Source organism: Apus apus, unplaced genomic scaffold, assembly GCF_020740795.1.
Source record: "Apus apus isolate bApuApu2 unplaced genomic scaffold, bApuApu2.pri.cur manual_scaffold_30_ctg1, whole genome shotgun sequence".
Taxonomy (NCBI): domain Eukaryota; kingdom Metazoa; phylum Chordata; class Aves; order Apodiformes; family Apodidae; genus Apus; species Apus apus.
The window spans coordinates 620,594-647,494 of record NW_026248848.1 but is presented as its reverse complement, the minus strand read 5'-3'; the positions used below and the strand labels follow the sequence as shown (position 1 = coordinate 647,494).

Here is a 26,901-nt window from a genome sequence, read left to right as displayed (position 1 = left end):
GGTGGTTTTGGTTCCACAGGAGTGCCCCAAGTGGCCTTTTGTGAGCGCATAACCACAGACCGCCCAAAACGGACAGTGAATATCGTGGGCCCAGAAGGGATAACCCTGCAGGGGGTGGAAATGATGCTGGACACAGGATCTGATGTTACTATCATACCTGATCATGCTTGGCCTAAAGCCTGGAAGTTGCAGGACTTACATATCTCTGTATCTGGAATTGGAGGGCAATCTGCTACTAGGATTAGTGACTCTTTTGTAAGTGTGACGGATGCGGAAGGTAACGTGGCTCATGTCCGCCCCTACGTAATGTACACACCCTTATGGATTCTTGGGCGAGATGCTTTGAGCCAATGGGGCCTGACGATGCAAACGCATTTTTAATAGCGGCCACGGATAGCAGCTCCCGCCCAACGCTGAGACTGTCATGGAAGACCAACGTGCCAGTGTGGGTTAACCAGTGGCCGCTTCCGGAAGACAAGCTGCGACATGTCCAAGCCCTGGTAGAAGAACAACTACAAGCAGGCCATGTTAAACCATCAACAAGCCCGTGGAATACGCCAATTTTTACCATACAAAAGAAGTCAGGGAAATGGCGGTTGTTACACGACCTGCGCGCCATTAATGACTGTATGCAGGATATGGGCGCACTACAACCCGGCCTCCCATCACCAGTAATGTTGCCGAAGGATTGGGACCTTCTAGTGGTCGATCTAAAAGATTGTTTTTTCACCGTTCCGCTACATCCTGAAGATAGCGAGCGTTTTGCATTTACTGTACCTTCCATCAACCGAGCCGCGCCGGCTGAGCGTTATCAATGGACAGTTTTGCCGCAGGGAATGAAAAATTCTCCGACAATTTGTCAATGGTTTGTGAATCTCGCTTTGAAGCCTTGGCGAACGGCGCATCCTGATTTACTAATTTACCACTATATGGATGATATCCTAGTGGCCAGCAAGGGTCAAATCACTGAAGCTTTGGAGCAGGAGCTAACGAACTGTTTACGGCAATATGGTCTGGTCATAGCTCCAGAAAAGGTCCAGCGACACTCTCCTTGGAACTATTTAGGTATGACCATCACAGATTCTCGAGTACGCCCACAGAAGATGCAGTTAAGAGCCGACGTGAATACAGTGAGTTCGGTACAAAAATTGGTTGGTGACATACAGTGGATCAGAACTTATTGTGGCATCACCAACGAAGAGATGGCACCTCTGTTTGCGCTGTTGCACGGGGCCACAGATCCCGCAGAGCCAAGACAACTCGGCCCTGACGGAAAGAAGACAATACAATTAATTGAACAAAAACTGGCAGGCACTGCAGCGTATCGGTATCAAGAAAATTTGCCCGTAACTCTCATAGTGTATAACAAACATCGAGAAGTTGCCGCTCTAATTGCCCAGATTGACGATCAAGGGAAGCTATACATTTTGGAATGGGTTTTTATGCCATCTCACCTCCGGAACACAATCACGCCCAGATTTGAAGCTATTGGAGCGCTGTTGCTGAAATCCAGACGTCGCCTTCGAACTATTGCTGGAAGAGATCCTTCATCAATCATTTTGCCACTTAAAACACTAGACCTGATCGAGGACTGGACTCAGCAAAGCATTGCATTTGCTCTGGCAACCACAGGAGTTTCCTTAGATAATCATTATCCAAGCCATCCACTATTTAATACGGCCCTAGTATTAGAAGAGAGACCCGTATTGAACAAAGATCCCATCTCTGATGCGGTAACTGTATTTACTGATGCCAGTAGTCGTACTGGGAAATATGGGTATGCCTACCGGGAAGAGGGGCGTTGGGTTACTCGGGTAAACCAGAACAGAGCATCAGTACAGATGCTAGAATTGAAAGCAGTAATTTGGGCCCTAACAGACTTTTCTCATTATCCTCTAAATCTTGTAGTGGACTCACTATATGTGGTTGGAGCAGTGACACGAATTTCACGATCTATCTTAGGACATGTAGCTAATAAGGAGTTGCAAGCGCTGTTTATCTGTCTGTGGAACATCATGGAACAACGCCAACCACCGCTGTGGTGCTCTCACATCAGAAGTCACACTACTATGCCAGGCCCATTAGCAGAAGGCAATGACTATATTGACAAGGTTGTTTCTAGTCCTTGTGTAGCCCATGTAACACCTGAGCAGCAGGCTTGTGCTTCACATGAGTTTTTTCATCACTCTGCCCGCGCGTTACAGCGCCAATTTCAGATACCGCGAGCAACTGCTAGGGCAATTGTTGCAGCATGCCCCGATTGTGCGCGGTTATCACCAATTCAGGAACAGGGGGTCAACCCTAGGGGTAGTCAGCCACGTCAAGTGTGGCAGACTGATGTTACAGTATTCCCTCCATTTGGTCGCATGAAGTATTTGCATGTCACAGTGGACACTTGCTCAAAAGCTATATGGGCAACTCCGGCAGTGTCATCAGGCGCCAAGGCAGCTCGGCTGCACTGGTCTCAAGCAATTGCGGTGCTGGGCCGTCCAGACACCATTAAGACGGACAATGCACCAGCGTATAAGGGTGAGGTATGCCGCAAATTTTTTCACCAATGGGACATTACACATGTTACAGGCATTCCTTATAACTCAGGAGGCCAGGCCATTGTTGAGAGACATCATCAGAACCTAAAGCGTTTGCTTGGAGTTTTAAAAAAGGAGGGGGAGGTGGGCCCCTATGAGCTTGTATGCAAGGCATGTTATGTCCTGAACTGGCTTAATCCACGCTCAGATGATCACATACCTATCTTTTCTCATTTCTCTTTTAATGCTACAGATTTTTCTGGAAAGCAGGTGCAGGTGGAGGTATTTGACCCAAGGACACAGGCTTGGCAAGGCCCGCAGGAACTAATAACCTGGGGTAGGGGCTACGCTTGTGTCGTTACAGGAGCTGAGACGCGTTGGGTTCCCGCCAAATGGGTCCGTCCGTGGCTGAGGAAGAGCGTTAACAGACTGGATGACGACCCCTCGACAGCAGCTGAGCCTAGAGGCCCGACCACGGGAGCAACGCCACCTTGAATCGACAGCTTGACTGTTTTAAAGACCTTGGACATTTCAGCCGTATAGTCCGACGACAGTCATCAAGACATGTTGTAAAAATGTCATATGTGTATTTGTTTATTGTTGGGACCTTGAGTTGGAGCACTGGGAGCGGGAATGAGTTTGAAAGATTTGTGCAGCCTCGGGAAAACATATGGGTGACAATAGCTAATCGTACCAATCAGCCAGCCTTTTGTCTGAGTCTAGGTAGCCCGACTGAACCTTTCCGCACGTGTTTGATAGGGGTGCCTATGTGGCTGCCCCAGGAGTTTAAGGGATGGGTCAAAGATAATTCAGTCTTAGAGAAAAGAAAGGTGACCAGTGCAAAACAGGATGGAAAATGGCAATGTGACATCATCAAGAGTTTGAATAAGATCTCAACCTCACCCCCAGAAGAATTAGACCTCTGGGGAAGTCTTAACGCCACTAATAGCAGTAAGAATGGGGGTTGGGTTTCCTTCCACCCACCCTCAGGTATGTGGGACACAAATCGAAAGTTCTGGGCTACTGTGGACTCAGCTTTACAAGAGGGAAAGGTATATCCATATGTGTATTCAGATTGTAACATGATTGGGCAGCCTGCCCGGAGGTTGCCTCGGGGTTTGTTTTTGATTTGTGGGGATAGGGCCTGGAATGGCATACCAGCCAGCCCGCATGGGGGACCATGTTATTTAGGGAAATTAACGCTGTTTCATCCCAACATGTCTGTAGTGATGCGGTGGGCTCAAGAGGGAAAAAGAGAGAAAAGAGAGTTGCATGAGCTGGATTGCAGTAAAGTGGGAAAACCAGTCTTCTGGTCACAGCTACGAACGGTGTTCACCTCTTTGGTAGTTCCCGGAGCAACCGCAGCCCGGGCCATGACCGCCGTAAAAGAGATGGCGTGTTGGGCCAAAGATGAACTTAATACCACCTCTGAGATATTGGGTCAACTGTCTCAAGATGTCGTTAGCGTCAATCATGCAGTATTGCAGAACAGGGCCGCGATTGATTTCCTGTTGCTGGCCCACGGTCATGGATGTCAGGATTTTGAAGGAATGTGTTGCATGAATCTCTCTGATCACTCTGAATCTATCCAGAAGAAAACAGAACAGTTGAAGGATGAGCTGCATAACCTAAAGGAAGACAGCCGTGGGCTTGATGATTGGTTAAGGTCGTTTGGCTTGGGACCATGGGTAGTTAGTATTTTGCATCAGGCTTTAGTAGTAGGTGTGTTTGTACTTATTATACTTGCTTGCTTACCTTGCTTATTGCGATGCTTACAAAATAGTATGCAGAATATAGCGAATGCTGTATTTGAAAGAAGAGGGGGAGATGTTGGGGCCCTAGCTGTGCTGAATGGTTATGAGAAACTTTAGATAATAAGAGAAACAGTGAAGGCCATTCTGTGGGAACTAGTTGGTGATGATTATGAGAAACTTTAGATAACAAGAGAAACAGTGAGGGCCACTCTGTGGGAATGAGATAGTGAAGATGACATACAGCAGTTAGGTAGTGTGGTAAACGGGATGGGGGGCTGGACAAAGGGTTTGGAGTTGGGACCAATTAAAAGGGGAATGGGGACATGTAAACAGTGTACACTAACCACTCAAAACCTTGCTCTGCCACGTGGGTGACATACACGCTGTCCTAAGACTATATAATCTGCACGCAGCCTAATAAACATGGACTGAATCTACATCATACTGGTGTGTCATGTTCTTTCCCGGCTTGCCACGGAAACTGGACCTCGGCATCTGGTGACCCCGACGTGCAACGGGGTAGAGGAGCGGAGCCGAAGAAGGGCAAGGATCCTGCTGCCAGCGGGTAAGCTGGGCCGTTCGAGAGAGACGGGTTGTGGCCACGCCGATCAGTGAATCGGGAACGCAGGATGGGAATTGCCGCATCGGCAACGGAGCGCGCCACGGTAGACAGTGTAATGAAGTTGGCGCAAAAGACTGAAACAAAGTTAGACCGACAGTCGCTGGTCGACCTGTTGGTCTGGTGCAGGCGGAAGGGACTCTTGGAGGAGCCCTCGCAGGTGTACAGTCCGGCCGCCTGGAACAAGGTGGGGGGAGAACTGTGGGAGTCCGTGCAGATCGGCTCCAAGGAGGCGAAACGTTTCGCGCCGGTCTATCGCGCAGTCCGCTCCATGATTGAGCAGTTGCACGGGGAAGCTCAAGTTGCCGCGGCTCTTCGGCGAGCGGTGCAGAATAGTGGGGAGGAGCGCCGGCAATCGGGCGCCCCGGAACGGACGTTGTTAAAGGATCCTGCGCCTCAGGATGGGGGACCGGAGGGCGGTTGCAATGCCTTCCCGATCTCGTTAGCAGAGAAGGAGGCGTGGGGAGGTGTGGATGATGACTTGCCCCCCTGGAATGGTGAGGAGGAGGGGGAAAAGCGAGCGGATGAGGGGCTAGAAGTTGAAATACAACCCTCGGCACCCCTGCTGCCGATGGAAATCGACCCTGCCAAGGTTCCCCTCCCAGACGATGAGGTGACGCCGCCCACAGCAACGGCGGGTATGCAAGCAGCGCTTCAGGAACAGGCAGAAAAAATGTCAGAGCTGCTTGCGCAGATGCAGCGCCTAGATCGGGGGTCTAAGACTAAAACAATACAGCAGGCGTATAAGAGCGCCCATGAGGCGATTGTTGGCGGGCTAAAGAATATCGAGCAGCAGCTACAGGCTATTGAGTCTGGCTCGGGAACTACTCCGGCAACTCACCAGGCTGCCGCCCCGCCAGACAGGGAACTAACAAGCCTGCCCCCCTCTCTGCGCAAATGGATTCTTAACATGGTAGCAGACGGGGAATGGAGTGTATCAGAAGCTGATAATTATTTACAACTTAAGCATGGACCCTCTGCTCGAATCTCTGATGCAGAGAAGGAGCGGATACAGGAGTTTCAGGAACTAATGGGGTGCAGCGCCCATTCTTCCGCCTCGGGGGGAGGGCAGCCGTTATCTCGAATCCCGCCCAGCCCGCCCACGTCATCGGGTAAAACACCAGCAGTGCCTTCTTCCCCGGCAGCTCGGGAGACAGGCGGGACGAGAGCGCCACCTGGTGACCCAAGTTATAATCACACCACCCCGTGGAAAGGCATCATTGAAAATGCGCGGCTAGAAGGGGACTTTGCGCTTTCCCCTTTATCCCTGCCAGTCACCCGGACACAGCATGGCCCACGTTGGGATCCCTTAGATTGGAAAATGGTTACTAACATACAAAAGACAGTGATGGCATATGGCCATGATAACAAACTAGTACGCAATCAAGTTTGTGCCCTCTTTAAATACACTGAGCTGGTTCCATCTGAATCTAAATCCCTGATGGAACTGATCCTGACACCTACCACTTATATGCTCTGGATGGCCAAATGGCAGGAACGATTAGAGGCCAAAATGTTAGAGAATCTTAATTTGGCACCAGGTGATCCACTGCGCGTCGTCAGCTTAGACCAACTGATGGGTACGGGGCAATTTCGGGATCCATCCCGACAGGCAGCACTACACCCTCGAATCCTGACGCAATCAAAAAATGCTGCTCTGGCCGTATTTTTGGCCCTGCCACAAGTGGGCGCTCCCCAGCTGCCATATACCAAGATCATGCAGAAGCCAGAGGAATCCTTTTTGAGTTTTGTGGACCGACTTAAAGAGGCATTGGATGCAGCCCCAACTGTCCCTCAGGAAGTGAAGGCAGTCTTGGTGAAAGACTTGGCTATTCAAAATGCCAACTCGGCCTGTAGACAGATACTTGCCACTTTGCAACCAGGGGTTTCTCTTGCACAGATGGTGGAAGCCTGTGCACGTGCCCCATTGTTGATGGAGACAGAAAACGCGCAGATCCACGCTCAGGCTCTAGCGGCAGCGTTAGATCAGAGGAAGCCCCAAGGGCGGGGGAATAAGGGGCTCCGTGAAGCTTGTTTTCAATGTGGCAAAGTGGGACATCTGAAACGGCAGTGCCCAGAGCGTAGAAGGGGAGGAGGAGCCGGGAGTGTGGGGCCAATTGGTTATTTTAACGGAAACTGTGCCCGATGTCATAAGTTTGGGCATAAGGCCGCCGAATGTCGCTCACGATTTAGAAAGGATGGTACTGCCCTTTCGGGAAACTACCAGAGCCGCGTGCAGAGGGACGCGGCGAACAAATATCCCTGGGTAGCGGCTGCCTCCACGAGCTCACAGCCGCCACAGCCGGAAGCGCAGGAGTCGATCTGGCCGTGGCAGAATCTACAATAATTACAGATGACAAGGTGCATGTGCTTAAATCTACTTGCACGGGTCCACTGGGGAATGGCCTATCAGCACTATTGATTGGTCGTTCTTCAGCTTCACGAATGGGTATATTTGTTTTGCCCGGTTGTGTTGATGCGGATTATACTGGGAACATTGGAATTATGGTAAAAATTTTTTCGCCCCCAGTTACTATTCCAGCTTTGAGTAAAATAGCCCAGCTTATTCCTTTTAGAGGAGCTGTCCCCAGAACCGAGCCCGTGAAGCGGGGAACAGGTGGTTTTGGTTCCACAGGAGTGCCCCAAGTGGCCTTTTGTGAGCGCATAACCACAGACCGCCCAAAACGGACAGTGAATATCGTGGGCCCAGAAGGGATAACCCTGCAGGGGGTGGAAATGATGCTGGACACAGGATCTGATGTTACTATCATACCTGATCATGCTTGGCCTAAAGCCTGGAAGTTGCAGGACTTACATATCTCTGTATCTGGAATTGGAGGGCAATCTGCTACTAGGATTAGTGACTCTTTTGTAAGTGTGACGGATGCGGAAGGTAACGTGGCTCATGTCCGCCCCTACGTAATGTACACGCCCTTATGGATTCTTGGGCGAGATGCTTTGAGCCAATGGGGCCTGACGATGCAAACGCATTTTTAATAGCGGCCACGGATAGCAGCTCCCGCCCAACGCTGAGACTGTCGTGGAAGACCAACGTGCCAGTGTGGGTTAACCAGTGGCCGCTTCCGGAAGAGAAGCTGCGACATGTCCAAGCCCTGGTAGAAGAACAACTACAAGCAGGCCATGTTAAACCATCAACAAGCCCGTGGAATACGCCAATTTTTACCGTACAAAAGAAGTCAGGGAAATGGCGGTTGTTACACGACCTGCGCGCCATTAATGACTGTATGCAGGATATGGGCGCACTACAACCCGGCCTCCCATCACCAGTAATGTTGCCGAAGGATTGGGACCTTCTAGTGGTCGATCTAAAAGATTGTTTTTTCACCGTTCCGCTACATCCTGAAGATAGCGAGCGTTTTGCATTTACTGTACCTTCCATCAACCGAGCCGCGCCGGCTGAGCGTTATCAATGGACAGTTTTGCCGCAGGGAATGAAAAATTCTCCGACAATTTGTCAATGGTTTGTGAATCTCGCTTTGAAGCCTTGGCGAACGGCGCATCCTGATTTACTAATTTACCACTATATGGATGATATCCTAGTGGCCAGCAAGGGTCAAATCACTGAAGCTTTGGAGCAGGAGCTAACGAACTGTTTACGGCAATATGGTCTGGTCATAGCTCCAGAAAAGGTCCAGTGACACTCTCCTTGGAACTATTTAGGTATGACCATCACAGATTCTCGAGTACGCCCACAGAAGATGCAGTTAAGAGCCGACGTGAATACAGTGAGTTCGGTACAAAAATTGGTTGGTGACATACAGTGGATCAGAACTTATTGTGGCATCACCAACGAAGAGATGGCACCTCTGTTTGCGCTGTTGCATGGGGCCACAGATCCCGCAGAGCCAAGACAACTCGGCCTTGACGGAAAGAAGACAATACAATTAATTGAACAAAAACTGGCAGGCACTGCAGCGTATCGGTATCAAGAAAATTTGCCCGTAACTCTCATAGTGTATAACAAACATCGAGAAGTTGCCGCTCTAATTGCCCAGATTGACGATCAAGGGAAGCTATACATTTTGGAATGGGTTTTTATGCCATCTCACCTCCGGAACACAATCACGCCCAGATTTGAAGCTATTGGAGCGCTGTTGCTGAAATCCAGACGTCGCCTTCGAACTATTGCTGGAAGAGATCCTTCATCAATCATTTTGCCACTTAAAACACTAGACCTGATCGAGGACTGGACTCAGCAAAGCATTGCATTTGCTCTGGCAACCACAGGAGTTTCCTTAGATAATCATTATCCAAGCCATCCACTATTTAATACGGCCCTAGTATTAGAAGAGAGACCCGTATTGAACAAAGATCCCATCTCTGATGCGGTAACTGTATTTACTGATGCCAGTAGTCGTACTGGGAAATATGGGTATGCCTACCGGGAAGAGGGGCGTTGGGTTACTCGGGTAAACCAGAACAGAGCATCAGTACAGATGCTAGAATTGAAAGCAGTAATTTGGGCCCTAACAGACTTTTCTCATTATCCCCTAAATCTTGTAGTGGACTCACTATATGTGGTTGGAGCAGTGACACGAATTTCACGATCTATCTTAGGACATGTAGCTAATAAGGAGTTGCAAGCGCTGTTTATCTGTCTGTGGAACATCATGGAACAACGCCAACCACCGCTGTGGTGCTCTCACATCAGAAGTCACACTACTATGCCAGGCCCATTAGCAGAAGGCAATGACTATATTGACAAGGTTGTTTCTAGTCCTTGTGTAGCCCATGTAACACCTGAGCAGCAGGCTTGTGCTTCACATGAGTTTTTTCATCAGTCTGCCCGCGCGTTACAGCGCCAATTTCAGATACCGCGAGCAACTGCTAGGGCAATTGTTGCAGCATGCCCCGATTGTGCGCGGTTATCACCAATTCAGGAACAGGGGGTCAACCCTAGGGGTAGTCAGCCACGTCAAGTGTGGCAGACTGATGTTACAGTATTCCCTCCATTTGGTCGCCTGAAGTATTTGCATGTCACAGTGGACACTTGCTCAAAAGCTATATGGGCAACTCCGGCAGTGTCATCAGGCGCCAAGGCAGCTCGGCTGCACTGGTCTCAAGCAATTGCGGTGCTGGGCCGTCCAGACACCATTAAGACGGACAATGCACCAGCGTATAAGGGTGAGGTATGCCGCAAATTTTTTCACCAATGGGACATTACACATGTTACAGGCATTCCTTATAACTCAGGAGGCCAGGCCATTGTTGAGAGACATCATCAGAACCTAAAGCGTTTGCTTGGAGTTTTAAAAAAGGAGGGGGAGGTGGGCCCCTATGAGCTTGTATGCAAGGCATGTTATGTCCTGAACTGGCTTAATCCACGCTCAGATGATCACATACCTATCTTTTCTCATTTCTCTTTTAATGCTACAGATTTTTCTGGAAAGCAGGTGCAGGTGGAGGTATTTGACCCAAGGACACAGGCTTGGCAAGGCCCGCAGGAACTAATAACCTGGGGTAGGGGCTACGCTTGTGTCGTTACAGGAGCTGAGACGCGTTGGGTTCCCGCCAAATGGGTCCGTCCGTGGCTGAGGAAGAGCGTTAGCAGACTGGATGACGACCCCTCGACAGCAGCTGAGCCTAGAGGCCCGACCACGGGAGCAACGCCACCTTGAATCGACAGCTTGACTGTTTTAAAGACCTTGGACATTTCAGCCGTATAGTCCGACGACAGTCATCAAGACATGTTGTAAAAATGTCATATGTGTATTTGTTTATTGTTGGGACCTTGAGTTGGAGCACTGGGAGCGGGAATGAGTTTGAAAGATTTGTGCAGCCTCGGGAAAACATATGGGTGACAATAGCTAATCGTACCAATCAGCCAGCCTTTTGTCTGAGTCTAGGTAGCCCGACTGAACCTTTCCGCACGTGTTTGATAGGGGTGCCTATGTGGCTGCCCCAGGAGTTTAAGGGATGGGTCAAAGATAATTCAGTCTTAGAGAAAAGAAAGGTGACCAGTGCAAAACAGGATGGAAAATGGCAATGTGACATCATCAAGAGTTTGAATAAGATCTCAACCTCACCCCCAGAAGAATTAGACCTCTGGGGAAGTCTTAACGCCACTAATAGCAGTAAGAATGGGGGTTGGGTTTCCTTCCACCCACCCTCAGGTATGTGGGACACAAATCGAAAGTTCTGGGCTACTGTGGACTCAGCTTTACAAGAGGGAAAGGTATATCCATATGTGTATTCAGATTGTAACATGATTGGGCAGCCTGCCCGGAGGTTGCCTCGGGGTTTGTTTTTGATTTGTGGGGATAGGGCCTGGAATGGCATACCAGCCAGCCCGCATGGGGGACCATGTTATTTAGGGAAATTAACGCTGTTTCATCCCAACATGTCTGTAGTGATGCGGTGGGCTCAAGAGGGAAAAAGAGAGAAAAGAGAGTTGCATGAGCTGGATTGCAGTAAAGTGGGAAAACCAGTCTTCTGGTCACAGCTACGAACGGTGTTCACCTCTTTGGTAGTTCCCGGAGCAACCGCAGCCCGGGCCATGACCGCCGTAAAAGAGATGGCGTGTTGGGCCAAAGATGAACTTAATACCACCTCTGAGATATTGGGTCAACTGTCTCAAGATGTCGTTAGCGTCAATCATGCAGTATTGCAGAACAGGGCCGCGATTGATTTCCTGTTGCTGGCCCACGGTCATGGATGTCAGGATTTTGAAGGAATGTGTTGCATGAATCTCTCTGATCACTCTGAATCTATCCAGAAGAAAACAGAACAGTTGAAGGATGAGCTGCATAACCTAAAGGAAGACAGCCGTGGGCTTGATGATTGGTTAAGGTCGTTTGGCTTGGGACCATGGGTAGTTAGTATTTTGCATCAGGCTTTAGTAGTAGGTGTGTTTGTACTTATTATACTTGCTTGCTTACCTTGCTTATTGCGATGCTTACAAAATAGTATGCAGAATATAGCGAATGCTGTATTTGAAAGAAGAGGGGGAGATGTTGGGGCCCTAGCTGTGCTGAATGGTTATGAGAAACTTTAGATAATAAGAGAAACAGTGAAGGCCATTCTGTGGGAACTAGTTGGTGATGATTATGAGAAACTTTAGATAACAAGAGAAACAGTGAGGGCCACTCTGTGGGAATGAGATAGTGAAGATGACATACAGCAGTTAGGTAGTGTGGTAAACGGGATGGGGGGCTGGACAAAGGGTTTGGAGTTGGGACCAATTAAAAGGGGAATGGGGACATGTAAACAGTGTACACTAACCACTCAAAACCTTGCTCTGCCACGTGGGTGACATACACGCTGTCCTAAGACTATATAATCTGCACGCAGCCTAATAAACATGGACTGAATCTACATCATACTGGTGTGTCATGTTCTTTCCCGGCTTGCCACGGAAACTGGACCTCGGCAATTAATGATAATCACAATTTATTCGGATGGTGCAGCAGGAAATCAGCTCGAGCTGGGTGCCCCTGGAGAGGGAGGGACATACAACTCCCCGGCAATTACACCCTTCCCATGTCGAGTTCCCTCCCCTCCCCTGGCTGTCGGGCCAACAGCTGCACTGGGGGCTGGAGCCTCCTTGTTCCTCATTGGATCCTCTCCCTGTCTCTGGGTGGGGTGTTCCTTTTCTTATCTCCACGATGCCACTTTTGCTGGTGAACGATTTCACTTCATCTGTTCAGAATCACAGAATCGTTCTGGTTGCAACATACCTTGGAGATCGTCGAGTCCAACCTTAACCCAACTCAACCAACCATTGTCCCAACTCTACCAGTGCTTAAACCACGTCCCTACAGGGCTTTGAAACACCTCCAGGGACGGTGACTCGACCTCTGCCCTGGGCAGCCTGGGCCAGTGTTTACTGCCCCTTGCAGTGAAGAAGTTTCTCCTAATGTCCAATCTAAACCCCCCCTGGGCAACCTGAGGCAGTTTCCTCTTGTTCTATCACTTGTTTTTTGGGAGAAGAGACTGACCCCCCCCCCGGCTCCAACATCCTCTCAGGCAGTTGTGGAGAGCAGGAAGGTCCCCCCCTCAGCCTCCTTTTCTCCATGCTGAACACCCCAGTTCACTCAGATGCAACAAGGATTAAAAGAAAGACAGGATCAGCTGGGCCTTGGTGCTGCCAGGGTCCAGAGTCAGGAATGCTGCCAGGGATGGAGAAGAAAGGGGCATTCAGGAGGACATCACCCCCTGGGAAAGCCCCACTCCAGCTGGGACAAGCCCCAGCATCACACAGCTGCCTCTGGCCTGGGCTGGGCAGCACAGACATCACCACATCTTCCTGCTTGGGAAAACCTGGCCTTGTGCTGGGGGCCTGGGCCCTCCTTTGGAGCTTCAGGACCCCCAGAGGGAGCTCAGCTCACATTTCCCACCCCCTTTCAGCTCTATTTTGGCTACAAAGGACTTTGCTGGAGCCCTCCCTTCTGCTCCCTCTTGTCCCCGTCGTGTTTTTCCTGGGAAAAGAGGAAAACCAGCAGCAAGCAGAGCTGTCCCCTCCCAGAATGGGGGGAAATCCGCCCCCCATCAACCCGCTCGTGCTCCACAGTACCTGGAAATCTCATCCTTGTCCCTCAGAGGGCGTTGGGACAATTACTTGGAGTCTTTGCAAAAGCCTCCCCGTCGTGCTCTGAACTTTCCCCTCCGCCCACCTGCATGGAAACGTTTCCCCTTAGATCTGGGACTCCGGGACCCCCCCTCCTCCCCCTGCACCCCAGCAATACGGGGGTGGTGCTGAGCTGGCTGTGCCCAGAGGGTCCCTCTGTCCCAATTCACAGGTGCCAACCAGCTCTGCACAGGAGGGCACGGGGGTCCCTGTTGTCCCGCTGCCCAAGAGCCCGGGTACGGGGGTCCAGGGGAGCAGGTCGGGGGGCTGGGAGAAGGTGCAGCAGGATGTGACTGGGGGGGGGATGTGACTCTTGTGTCCGGGAGGGGGTCCGTGTTCCCAGGAAAAGGAGCCCAGGGGCATCAAGAATGGGTGTCTCTGGGGCGTGGGAGACACGGGGCGCCCGGGAAGGGGGGTCCAAGAGGGGTGCGGGGAAGGGGGAACGGGGCGGGGGAACTGAGGTGAGGGGCGGGCACCCGGCCGGGCGGCCCGCGGGGGCTTCAAACGGACGGACAGGGGGGTCTCTGTGCCTGGGGGGAGTTCAGAGGGACCCGGTGAGCAAGGACGGAAGGGGGTGCAGGGACGGGGAACCGCGGTGCCCGGGGAAGGGGGTGCAGGGGGTTCCCGGTGCCCAGGGGGGGGCCTGGGTCCCCGCCCGCGCTCACCGCCCACGTCCGCGGTGAGGGTCACGTCGCCGTGCAACAGCATCCCCACCATCAGCACGATGCCCACGATCGCCACCACCCCCAGCACCACCGCCCCCGCCGCCATCGCGCTGCTCCGCTGCGGGGCTGATGGCGCCGGGACCCGCCGGGACCCGCCCGCGGGCCCTGATTGGTCCCTTCGTGTCCATCTTGACCAATGGCAGCTCGAGCAGCCTCAGACGTCACCGGTCACCGGCAGATCCCGCTTCTTCAAGGTTAAACTCGGAGGCGTAAACCTCCCGGAGGCGGCGGGAGGGGCGGGAGATGGGGGGGAACAGGGGAAGCCCCCGACGGCCCCGGGGCCCGCTGGAACGTTCACCCCGTGAGTCCCCTCGGGTCCGCCCAGCCCTCCGCACCCCCGGACCCGTCCTCAGAGACCGAGACCCTCCCCCAGCCCCGCTTCTTCTGTGTCTCCCCCAGCCGGGGTCACCCTGGACCGCACCGGGGCTCCCCGGTGTCACGGTCCGACGTGCTGGTTCACGGGCCGCCGGAGGGCAGGATGCCTCCCTGACGTTCTCCTACAGCGAGGACTTGTTAAAGGGACGGAGGGTACAGGCAGCGCTCCCCTGGCACGGAGAATCGGTGGCTGCTGGGCGGAATTTTGGAGCGGAAACAGCGCCCTCCCCCCGCCCACAAACCGTCCCTGAGACCAGTGTCTAGTTTACGAATTAACCGGTTTATTAAGGGTTAACACAAACCGAGGGCCCAGGGTTCAGGAGCGGTAGGCTCGGGATGTGTCAGGTCCCAGGCGGGTTCCCTCCTGGACGGCGTTTCCCAGGCGGAGGCAGCAGCCTCAACACTTGCCTTCTTTAGATCAGAGATTCCCGTTCAAATTAGGAATTGATACTCGTTAGTAGATTCAATAGAAATATAGCCTAATAAAAACGTACTAAAATAATTAATTTGGTGTACTACGTTAGCTGAACGGGTTACTTTTAAAACAAAGTGCTTTGTGAAACTCTCAGTCAATGCCCAGCATCCTGCAGGTTGTGATAACATCAAGTCTTCTAAGAACCTGTGGTTCTACAGACAACACTCATGTTGGTTCTGACCCACCTGGGCAATCGACCAGCAGGGACTGGAGACAGGACCAGGAGGAGAGACCAGGACAAAGGACTAGAATCAACAAAGACCCCCCACGGGAGACTCTCAAGCTTGCATAATTACAAAGATAGCCAATTCCAGGAAATCAAGTGACTATGTAAAAGAACTCTGGGAACTCATTGCCATGGAACTGAATATGTGTGGTTTTGGTGTATATTAGTTGGGGTGTTTTGCTGACTCCTCGGAGCACTCATGCTGGAGAATCCCCAGCTCTGCAATAAAGAATGCCTGCTCAGTAACAGCTTGTTTGTTGTTATTGGGTCTTGATCTGGGAATCCTTACCTGGCTGCAGCAGCCTCCCACTTCAGTGAGGAGTGTTAGAAAGCAGGGGGTTTGGAAGCTCCCAATTTTTGTTTCAGTACCACTGTTCAAATCATCCAATTAGCACTGGCCAGGAATGTCCTCTTCCAGAGGCCTCTTTAAGCTTTTGTCCATTTTCCTGCTGTTTATCAGAACCCTTATGGTCTTTTCTTGTTTTGGACATGTCTGGTAGAACAGGGGGGGCCTTTTCCAGTTCGTCCTTGGCTACATCAGCAAAAAGAGGCCTGCTGAGGACAGAACCTTTTCTCCACATATTATGTCCTCTACGCCAGCAGCTCTTCACCGACTTAAAACGGCTGCCCCCAGCTCCCGGGCCACAAGGACAAGCAACAAGGACACAAGCTGCAGGTGATGGACAGCAGCAGCCGCGGAAAAAGCTGGGAATCCTGCCCAGGGACGGTGCAGCAGGGCGGGAGGAGTCCCTGCCCGATTGGCCGGAGCAGTCAGAGCTGAAAGGCAAAACCAACCGGAGCTGACGGAGCGAGCCCCCGGGAGTCATGAGAGAACCCGCCGGAGAGCCGCTTGTCTGACTGTTTTTTGGGGTTTGGGCTCCTTGCTGTTGGATTCTTCATCAGTCCCGGTTCCTGCCCTTCGTCTGTGGGGTCTCCCTGCATCTGCCCTGCTCACAGCCTGCCTGTGATCCTGCTGGAACCCGTGCCCTGCTGCCAGGTCACGCTGCTGCGGGTCCCGGCGAGCCCGCCTGCCGGGGACGTCTCCCCTCGATACGAAGTGTTGAAGCTCCTGTCGAGGGAGAGATCACTTGCAGTCAACATAATCCTAGATCGGCTTGAGGATTGCTAAGAGGCCGCGATCAGTTTCATTTCCTCCCACCAAGATCTCCCAATCCTGCCAGCACACACACACCTTGTGACCCCACCGGGGAGGGTAACGTCAGGCATACTTCCCCTTCCCTCCTCCTCCTTCATGATAATTAATACAGGTGTGTGGATATCTAAGTGTTTGCGTATCCAACTGTGTTTTGGTGCATATGTGGCGTAATATTTTGTATTCAAATACCTTCCCTGAATTTTCCTCCCCTAACTTGTAATCAGTCCTTTAATAAATCGCTCTAATTCGTAGACTATAAATTTGGTGTCAGTCAAATTCTGTGGGCATGGTGAGGGGTGGCTTTCTTGCTTGTCACCCTAAAATACAGCCCCACAGAGGCCGTTCCTCTGTGTGAGGACCCCTTGATCTCCCCTTAACAAATTATTCCAGTAAGGAAGGTGAGCTGTGCTTTTTATCCTCACAACTCAGCCAGCTCGCAGCAATGCCACTCTTGTTTTGCTGGCTTGATAGACATTCTGTTTAGTCTTATATGGGGGGAGAGAAGATGGAATGTTCCCCACACCCGGAATCTGGCGTGCAGTCACCCTGGGGACCCAGGCGTCCGGCGCCCCATGGCCCCTTGGGGCTGGTTTGGCACCAAGTGTCCCTCATTCCCAGTGTCCCTCATTCCCAGTGTCCCTCATTCCCAGTGTCCCTCGTTGCCCCCATCCTGCTCAGGGCTCCGCTGCCCCCTCTGCCCACCCCGGCCCAGCCCAGCGTGTCCCCGCAGCCCCACAGCAGCCAGGAGCTTGTGGGCAGGGGGTGAGAAGGGGACAAGAAGACGTTTGGAGGGGCTTCAAGTGTCAGGACATCCCAGCTGTGCTGTCACCTTGGGGACATCAGAGCCCTGGGGAGGACATGTATCCTGCTGTCCCCAACACCCCCTCCTCATTCATACCCAAAGTAAGGGGAGCATGGGGGCTGTTAAAGGAAGGTCATTGGTATTACAGCCCTGAAGCTCCTTAAGAAACCTGGTGATCAATCTCATTATCATAGATTGGACACAATCCAAGAATGACAACTCAAATCTCACCACCACCAGCACACATTGGGTTAAACTTTGGATCCAGCTGCTAACATGAAGTCCAAACCAACACAAAACTTTCTTGATCCATCCAACATCTTGGGACTTCATCCTCTTGTGACGTTCTCACATCTTGGCAGCAGCTTTTTGCATCCTGTCTACAGTTTGGTGTAGGGTGGAAGACACATTTGGAGCTGCCACACAAGAGGTTTCATCAGGACAGGTCATGTTCAGCTACCCACAAATGCCAGTTTCAGCTGTACCAAGTCCAACACCAAGTGGTTTTGTGGAGCCCTTGGTGAAGCTGCAGCTGAGGGTTGGCAGCACTGGCAGTTCTAAGGGTCCAACTCGCTTATTGCTCTCTGCAACTGCTTGAAGGAAGGTTGGACTGAGATGAGGGTTGGTCTCTTCCCCCATGTAACGGGTGATAGGACAAAGGGAAATGGCCCCAAGGTGCACCAGGGGAGGTTCAGATTGGATATTAGGAACAATTCCTTTACTGAAGAGTGGTCAGGCATTGGAACGGGCTGCCCAGGGCAGTGGTGGAGTCACCTGAAGGAGTTCAAAACGTGTAGTTGGCAGGGTGGTGTTGGGCTGATTGTTGTACATCAGAGACTGTTTCCAGCCTCAGTGATTCTGTGCTTCTATGATTTTCCACTTGCCAAGGTGGATTTTCTATAGACAATTGGTTCTTCTCCACCACTGCCCACGGCATCAAAGATGCACACACTGTCAGCCCTGCAGAACAGCTTGGCCAGGTTGGGGGTGGCAACTCACCCCTCCTGGTTATGCATCCCCTCGATTCATAGAATCATAGAATCACAGGGGTTAGAAGGGACCTCTGAAGCAGCAGGAACACCCAGGGCAGATCACACAGGAACATGTCCAAACAGGTCTTGGAAATCTCCAGAGACTCCACAGCCTCTCTGGGCAGCCTGTCCCAGGGCTCTGTCACCCTCACGAGAAAGAAGTTTCTCCTCATATTGAGGTGGAACTTCCTGTGTTGTCACTTGCTGCCATTTCCCCTTGTCCTATCACAGGCACCACTGAACAGACATTGGGCCATTCCTGACACCCACCCTTCAGATATTTGTAGACATCAATCAGGTCCCCTTTTGGTCTTCTCAAGACTAAACAGCCCCAGGTCTCTCAGCCTTTCCTCATATGACAGATGTTCCAGCCCCTTCATCATCCCCGTAGATCTCAATTGGATTATTTAATGCTTGAACATCATGCTCTCTGAAGGCACCAGCCTGGAATTCCTAAAGTACAGTCTAACTTGTCCCCAGAAGGCTAGATGTGACCTGTGATTCCCTGGGAGAACACATCCAGTGTCAGGTGGTGCAGGTAACACTGAGGTGCACCACAAGCTGGTCACCATGACCTGGTGTGTCTGGTGACCATCCCAGCGATGGTCTCCAGGGATCCTACACTTGCAGGCAGGGTTTACCAACCCATGAGACTGAGAGGCTCTTCCTGCAAACAGCCCAAAATTTCTCTGGGAACTGGGGCAGTTCCCAAAGTGGGGTCTGCTCACCCAGCCTTTCAAGTGCCTCCAAGAATCAGAAATGGTCCATCTGTAGGAGAGGGGGTTGGAGGGTGGGCCACATGCAGACCTGCCCTGAGAGGGGAACTGTCATACAACCATTTTGGTTAGAAAAGACCTTTAAGATCATCAAGTCCAACCATTAAGCCAGCACTGCCAAGGCCACCACTAAACCATGTCCCCAAGCTCCTGCTGGGACACTGCATTTAAATGTCACGGGCACACCCCAGGATGGTGGAGGAGGCAGATCAAGCCAAGGTGTTTCAGTACCATTTATATTTGTTTCCTTAATTTTTGCTTTCATGAGTTTGACCCAACAAGGGCGTGAGCAACAGTACAGGTTGCAAGTGGTGTCCCATGTGTTGCTGAAGGTGAGACCTGGAGGACTTTAAGAAATGCATCAAGGATGTCATGGTTTAGACCCAGCTGACAAGAAAGAAACTCAAGGCTGCTCACTCACTGCTCCCCTCAGTGGGGGATGGGGAGGAGAAAATCCAAGTGGAAGCTCATGGATGAGACAAGGACAGGGAGGGTTCACTCACCAGTTGTGGTTACGGGCAAAACAGACTCAACTTGGGAATACATTCCATTTAATTTATCACTAATCAGATGGAAACAGGACAAAGAGGAGAAAGAAAAAAGAAAAAAAAAAAAAAAAAGAGCTTAAACACTTCACCTCACCCCTCCCTTCTTCCTGGGCTCATATCTGCCCCATCGTGCTCCTCCGTGGGCTGCAGGGAACAGCTGCCACCTCACCATGGGCTGCAGAACCTCTGCTCAGGCACCTCCTCCCCTTCCTTCCTGCCCACCCTTGATACCCTCTGCTCCAGCGCTGCTCTCCCCTCCCCATTTCCTCCTTGGCAGTAGTTGGGTTTCCCCTTCTCTGCTTTCAAAAGCTTCTCACAGGAGCCACCCCTGCCCCCCCCCCTCGAGTCACCAAAACCCCCCTGCACTGCCCCAAACCAGAGTGGTTCAAGGTTTCCCATGAGAACTTCTCCAGGCCCTCCAGAACCTCTGGCTTCTTCCTCCCTCCCAGATATTTGCTCTCCACCCACAGGAAGCTCTCCACATATTTTTAATCTCCGGTTCCTCCTGCTGTCCTGTCACTTTGCCAACTCCATGGGGGAACATGGGGCATCTCCTCCCTTGGCTGCCATCTCGGCTTTAAGGAAGGGCGGGATGGGGACGGGTTCTGGGGCAAAGCCACAATCTTCTGCTGCTCTATCCTTGTCCTTGTCACCCCACGTCTCCGTCCCAGCAGCAGGGATCTGCCCCCTGCACGAGGCTGGGGGTTTGATCAGCTGAGATGGTGGGTGGAAGCAGCTCAACCCGAACTCTGAGGGCTCATGGAGTTGCTTTCCTTGCCTTCCAGCCATGGCCAACACCTTTCCCAGGTCTCTGCTGCCTGGCTGAGCTCTCGACTCTCAACTCAAGGGTGTCCAGCAGAGGGGAGCTCTGCTCTTACAGCAGAACCTCGACCCGCAGGCTCTTCTGGGTGGGTGGAAGGGGCTCCTGGATCTCCTTTTGTGCACAGGATAAAAACGCCCCTGGGGTAGCACAGACAGTTCCTTTACCCTTCCCCCTCCCACAACTTTGCTCATTCCTACACTGTCCTATTCACTCTACCACTTTTCCCTCACTTTTCCCGTGTTTTCCCACACCTAATTCTACCATTGACTCAAAAGTCCTGTACTAAACCCTGTCCCTCAGCACCACCTACAGGGCTTTGGAAAACCTCCAGGGACGGTGACTCAGCCACCTCCCCGCCCAGCCCAGCCTGTGCCAGTGTTTAACGGCCCCTTCAGGGAAGAAGTTTCTTCTAATATCCACTCCAAACCTCCCCTGGGCAACTTGAGGTTGTTTCCTCTTGTTCCTTGGGAGAAGAGAGCGACCTTTCCACACTCCAGCCTTCCTTCAGAGACTTGTAGAAGGTCTCCCCTCAGCCTCCTTTTCTCCAGGCTGAACACCCCCAGGTCCTTCATGTGGTCTTCCTAAGACTTTGGTCTCTGGCCAAAGCCGGGATCCAGCTGCTCAGAGCTCTTCCCAACTCCAGGCACAGCGTGAGGTCCCTGGGGCTGGCTCTAGGGAAGGAGGCAATGGTGGGACATGCACAGCTTCCTGCCTTTCCACCCCACATCCCTCGGCTCTCTCCCAGGGGCCCCAGCACATCCTCACTTGGAAGGACTGAGTAGGTAAATATCCTGCTTTTCCCTGGGGAAAAGAAGGTGACATGATCCTGCTCCCTGCCTGGAGCCATCCCAGAGCTGCAGTCCAGGGATGGCCCTTCCCCAAACTCCACAAACTGCTGGACAACACGAAACAAGGAATTAAAATGGCAATTTACTTTTTTTAAAAGCAAGCTCTGCTATAGAACGTTTTCTTGTAACATGAGTTTTAAAAAGAAAGGAGAAGAAAATATGCTCTGCAGCTGATTGGGTGAGGGTGGGGAAAGCTCCGTCCATCTCACGTTGCACCAGTCCCAGGACAGGACTCCTGGGACCCTCCCTTCTGCTCCCTCTTGCCCCCGTGGAGTTTTTCCTGGGAAAACAGGAAAATCAGCAGCAGGCAGAGCTGCCCCTTCCCAGAATGGGAAGAACCCCCCCCCACCAACTGGATCATGCGCCGAAGTACCAGGAAATCTTACCTGCATCCCTCAAAGCGTGTTAGGACGATTAATCAGAGTGCCTGTGATAGTTTCCCCCATCATTATTCCCACCTGGATGCAAATTCTTCCCTTAGATATGGGATGAGCTGGCGGCCCCCAGAGGGTCCCTCTGTCCCAGCTCAAAGATGCCAACAGGATGGCCAAGAGGCCGGGTGGGGATTCCAGGGGAGCAAGCTGGGGGGGGCAGATGCAGGGGGATGTGGCTGGGGGGGGGGGGAGGGCAGCGAGGTGTGCCCGGGAGAGGGGGTCCACGGGGAGCCCGGGGGGGGTCCTGGTGTCAAGGTAAAGTTGGATTGGGAGAGTAGGGAGGCCAAGGAAGAGGGGTCCAGGGGGGTTCCAGTATCAAGGAAAGGGGGCTCTGGGGGGTGGGAGACACGGGGCGCCCGGGAAGGGGGGTCCAAGAGGGGTGCGGGGAAGGGGGAACGGGGCGGGGGAACTGAGGTGCGGAGCGGGCACCCGGCCGGGCGGCCCGCGGGGGCTTCAAAGGGAGGGACGGGGGGGTCTCTGTGCCTGGGGAGGAGTTCAGAGGGACCCGGCGAGCAAGGACGGAAGGGGGTGCAGGGAGGGGGAACCGCGGTGCCCGGGGAAGGGGGTGCAGGGGGTTCCCGGTGCCCAGGGGGGGTCCCCGCCCGTTCTCACCGCAGGATCCTCTGCAGTGGGCGTGCTGCTTGCTGGCCAGTATCGCCACCACCACCCCCACCAGCCCCACGATCGCCACCACCCCGAGCACCAGCCCGGTCGCCATCGCTGCGCCGCTCCGGCTGGCCCCGCCCCCCGCCCCCGCTCGCCAATGGCAGCCCGGGGCGTGTCTGACGTCACCGGGAGCCGGGCAGATCCCGGGTCAGCGGGTTAGAGCAGGGCGGCCTCCCGGGGGAACCGGGAAAGGTTCGTCGTGACCGGGAGAGCGGGGCAAGCGCAGCCCCAGCCCGTTTGTGTGTGACTCCAAGCTGGGAGGGAGTGTGGATCTGCCTGAAGGGTCTGCAGAGGGGCCTGGCCAGGCTGGATCCATGGCCAGGCTGGATCCATGGAGGGAGGGTACAGGTGCCCTGAGGGCTCCTGGGGGGTCTCCCAGAGGCTGGGGGGCTTGCCCAAGAATGCAACTCCATGCTCCTGGGGGTCACACCCCATATGGTGTCCCATGTGAGTCTCCCTGGGGGTCCAACGTGAGTCCCCTCTGGAGTGGTTGAGGGGGGTCCCCAAAAAGCCCCTCACCCCACAAGGTGCTGCCAAAGCTCCTACAGACCCCAAATCAGGGGTGGAGATTGGAGTCTCAAGTCCCCCCCAGCCCATCAGAACAATGGGGGATAGCCCCCCCACTTCAGCACCTTTGGTGCAGTTCATGGCTGCACCCCTGCGTGGGACAAGGGGGATATTTTGGGGAGGGGTTTCCAACCTCCCAGCACCCAGAGGTTTCTCCATAATTTTGCACCCTTAGAGCTGCAAGAGATCAATCTGTCACCCCTTTGTAACATTTTTATTTGTAAACTAAAATGCTGTCAAGCCTCAAGTGACTCGTCTGTGTGTGTCTCCCTTTTTGTAGCCATTGCAGTTGGACATTGAAGAGCAGAGACCAACTTTTTGATCCAATTATCCCCGGAACAGCATCCTAAAGGAAAAAGGCATTTTTCACCTCGAAATACCCAATCCCACCTTGTTGCCCCATTTTCCTTGCAGATCCCCTCACTAACTCACCCTAAAACACTCCATGTGGGTATGTTCATAAATATGTAAAGGGTGAGTGTCAGGAGGACGGAGCCAGGCTCTTCTCAGTGATGTCCAGTGATAGGACAAGGGGCAATGGGTGCAAACTGGAGCATGGGAGGCTCCATGTAAACATCAAAAAAAACTTATTTCCTGTGAGGGTGACAGAGCCCTGGGACAGGCTGCCCAGAGAGGTTGTGGAGTCTCCTTCTCTGGAGACATTCAAAAACTTCCTGGATGCATTTGTGTGATGTGCTCTTGGTGACCCCGCTCTGGCAGGGGGGTTGGACTGGATGATCTTCAGAAGTCCCTTCCAACCCCTAAGATTGTGTGATTTCCCTCCCTAAAAAAATACATCGCGTCCCATCCAGGCACATCCCCTTTGTCCCTTGACGAGGGTGTCACCATGATAATGACTTCTTTTTGGCCTCATTTTGGAAAAAAAATCCCCCTAAAGATAAAAAAAATATTAAGTGCTGGATGGGACATGAAGGGGTTCCTGAGCTGACACCATTTTATGGTCCATGAGAAGCTGGAGAAAACATCATTGGTGGGACAGAGTTTGGAAAATGGGGTGACCTTGACCGTGCCCCTTCGTTCTTGGTGATCCCTGAGGTGGGACCGGCCATGACGGGTGAGATCTGCTCTCTGGTAAAACCTCTTCTCACCCTGGGAGCAGCTGAAGGGTCGTTCACCCGTGTGGAGCTGTTGATGTTTCAGCAAGGCAGAGCGTTGCCTGAAGCTCTTCTGGCACTGGGGACACATGTAGGGTTTCTCTCCTGTGTGGATGCAAAGATGGTTGATGAGGGCAGAGCTCCTGGCAAAGCTCTTGCTGCAGTCACGGCACTTGTAGGGATGTTGGTCTGTGTGGACCCGGAGGTGATGGATGAGGCTCGTGCTGTCCACGAAGCTCCTCCCACCCTGGTGACATGGAAAGGGCTTTTCCTTGGTGTGGATGAGTTGGTGACGCCTCAACCCAGCACTAGTATTGAAGCTCTTCCCACATTCATGGCAACCCCTGCTCCCTTTTCTGGGCAGAACCGGAGATTAAAGCAAATCTCTCCACCCTGCGTGTGGGTTGGCTTCTTGCCCACCGGGTGACGGACCCGCTGTCGGGACAACAGCCCCGTGTTGGACACGCTCTGCTGAGCAGCTGCACGGCAGGAGCCCCCGGGACCTCTCCGAGGATTTCCAGGGCTCGGCGGGAGCAGCGGAACCGGCGGGCGGAGCAGAGCAGCTCTTGGGCAGCGGAGGGAGCGGAGTCAATGGCCCCTCTGCCGGGTTAGAGCCCTTCCCCCTCTTCCCATCCCTCCCTGCCCTTGTCCCAGGCCCCTCCCCAGCTTTCCTGGAGCCCCTTCAGGCACTGGAAGGTGCTCTAAGGTCTCCCTGGAGCCTTCTCCTCTCCAGGCTCAACACCCCAGCTCTCCCAGCCTGGCTCCAGAGCTGCTCCAGCCCTCCCATCATCTCCAGGGCCTCCTCTGGACTCTCTCCAACAGCTCCATGTCCTTCCTGTTTTGGGGGCTCCAGAGCTGGACCTGGCTCTGCAGGGGGGTCTCACCATAGGAAAGTTTTCTTCCTATTTGCCACCTTATGAAGCTTCACCTTCAAGTGACACCCCCCATCACACCCACCCACCCCTGCTATGATTTGGGGGTTCCTTAACCCAGTCCCCAAGCCCCAGCAATGAGCTGGGGTCCCCTGGGATAAATTGGGAGTCCCCCATCATGGCCCCTGACCCTCAGGAGTGTTTAGGGGTCCCCCATTGCAGCCTCCCATCGCCAGGATGATTTGGGGTCCCCTTGGATGAATTGAAAGGTCCCCAATCACAGCCCCCCACCCCCGGGATGCGATGGGGTCACACCCACCCCCTCACACGCACTGCTCCCGAACTTGGGGTGCTTGCACCAAGTGTGGGGCTATTGGGATAACCCCCCATCATCCCCACCCCCGGTACCTGCAGCGGGGGCACAGCCCAGCCCGGGGGGCGATGCTCTCTCGGGCACCAACTGGGGGGTCCCGGCTGCGGAGCGAAACCTGCCGGGAGCTGCAGCGCGATGGTGGGAAGGGCAGGAAATGAAGCGGCGGGGCCGAGGGGGGCGTGGGGGTGTCCGGGGGTAGGGGTTGGAGGTTTGGGGGCCGGAGGGTGTGTGGGAAACTGTTCTTTTCTTCCCCACATAAGTCTAAACCCCGGTACCGGCTTGCGACAGGGTGTAATAGGCGTGTGTGTGTGTGTGTGTGTGTGTGTGCACACGTGTGTCCGTGTGTTACGAGTGTGCCCACCGACACAAACCCGTTGTGACACCAGGAGGGCTCGTGTCACGAGGGGAGGGGGGACATCAGGCCGTGTCACGGATGGGGAGGGGACACATCCCACCTCGCCGGCGCCCACCCAGCCTCAGCACAAAGCCCGCGCCAGCCTGGAGAGAAGGGGCTGGGCAGTCGCTGCTTCCAGGTGGAAAGGCAGCAGGACAATGACCAACCCGGCACTTCCCCACGGAAGGTTCTTCTTGCTCCTTCCTTTGCATCTCAGCCCCGGGCTGGTCCTTGCCCTGGGTTTGCTGGGACAGACAAAACCATTTTTTTCTCTTCAGAGGAGCTGTGTGTCTGGGAGGCTGCAGAGTCCAACTCTGCGGGAACGTGGGGGCTCAGAGGGGTTGGGTTGGGTTGGGTTGTCCCCAGCTCTGGAGTGTGGGTGTCACGGGGACCTTCTGTGTCCTTCTTCTGCTGGGGACCCCAGAACTGGACCCAGCCCTGCAGGGGGGTCTCACCAGACTGGAGCAGGGGGGACAATCCCCTCCCTGGCCCTGCTGATCACGCTGCTGAGGGTGCAGGTCAGGACCTGGTTGGCTTTGATGAGTTGTCCCATTACAAAAAAAGGTCAAACAATCTGGCAGAGCCTAAACCCCCTTGAGTTCCAGTCAGTCCTCAAGACATCAGAGGGGCTTGTTGGGCCCAGCAGTTTTCCCCAGCTGGTTCATTCTTTTGATCCAGAAGTTGGACTATTGTACAGAGATCCTCCCTAGAGGTGCCCTGCAGGAGCTGCCAGGGATGGGGACATGATGGCAGAAGGTTTGGGGACCACCACACAGTTTGGGGGACACGGGTGTGTCCTGTAGAGGAACCCAACCACCCCTTTGTGAGGGACATGGGGACAAGGAGGGGCCAAGGGGACACACACCTGGAGGGGACACAGAGGAAGAGACCCCTCTACATGGCAATGGTGGCCCTGGGGACACCAAGACCCTCCTGGGCCTCTGTGGTGGCCTTGCGGACATTTTACTTCCCCATGGGGACACTGAAGCAGGACATGGAAGGGACACAGAGGTGGTGACATGTGGGGACACTGAGGGGACACCAGAGAGGTGACATGTAGGCAGATGGAGAGGGCATGGGAGGGGACGCAAGGACACAGGAGGGGACAAGGACATGAGAAGGGACAAGGGAGGGGACAGGGGGCAAAGGAGGGATGGGGGACACATGTTGGGGACAAAGTGACACAGAAACTGGATTGAAGCAGGGA

The 26,901-nt window shown here is 53.4% G+C and overlaps 2 long non-coding RNA genes across 2 annotated transcripts; both read right to left on the bottom strand.

The window, feature by feature from the left end:
- Positions 1 to 12,294: 12,294 nt before the first annotated feature.
- On the bottom strand, positions 12,295 to 14,318 carry LOC127396198 (uncharacterized). The gene is made up of 3 exons (XR_007891939.1): positions 14,154 to 14,318; positions 13,435 to 13,534; positions 12,295 to 12,560 (listed from the first exon to the last, which is right to left on the bottom strand). It is a non-coding gene; the product is annotated as an uncharacterized LOC127396198 (long non-coding RNA).
- Positions 14,319 to 14,858: 540 nt separating this feature from the next.
- Positions 14,859 to 22,451, bottom strand: LOC127396199 (uncharacterized). Its single transcript, XR_007891940.1, has 4 exons — positions 22,320 to 22,451; positions 21,660 to 21,731; positions 17,479 to 21,553; positions 14,859 to 16,358 (listed from the first exon to the last, which is right to left on the bottom strand). It is a non-coding gene; the product is annotated as an uncharacterized LOC127396199 (long non-coding RNA).
- Between the last annotated feature and the right edge of the window lie 4,450 nt (positions 22,452 to 26,901).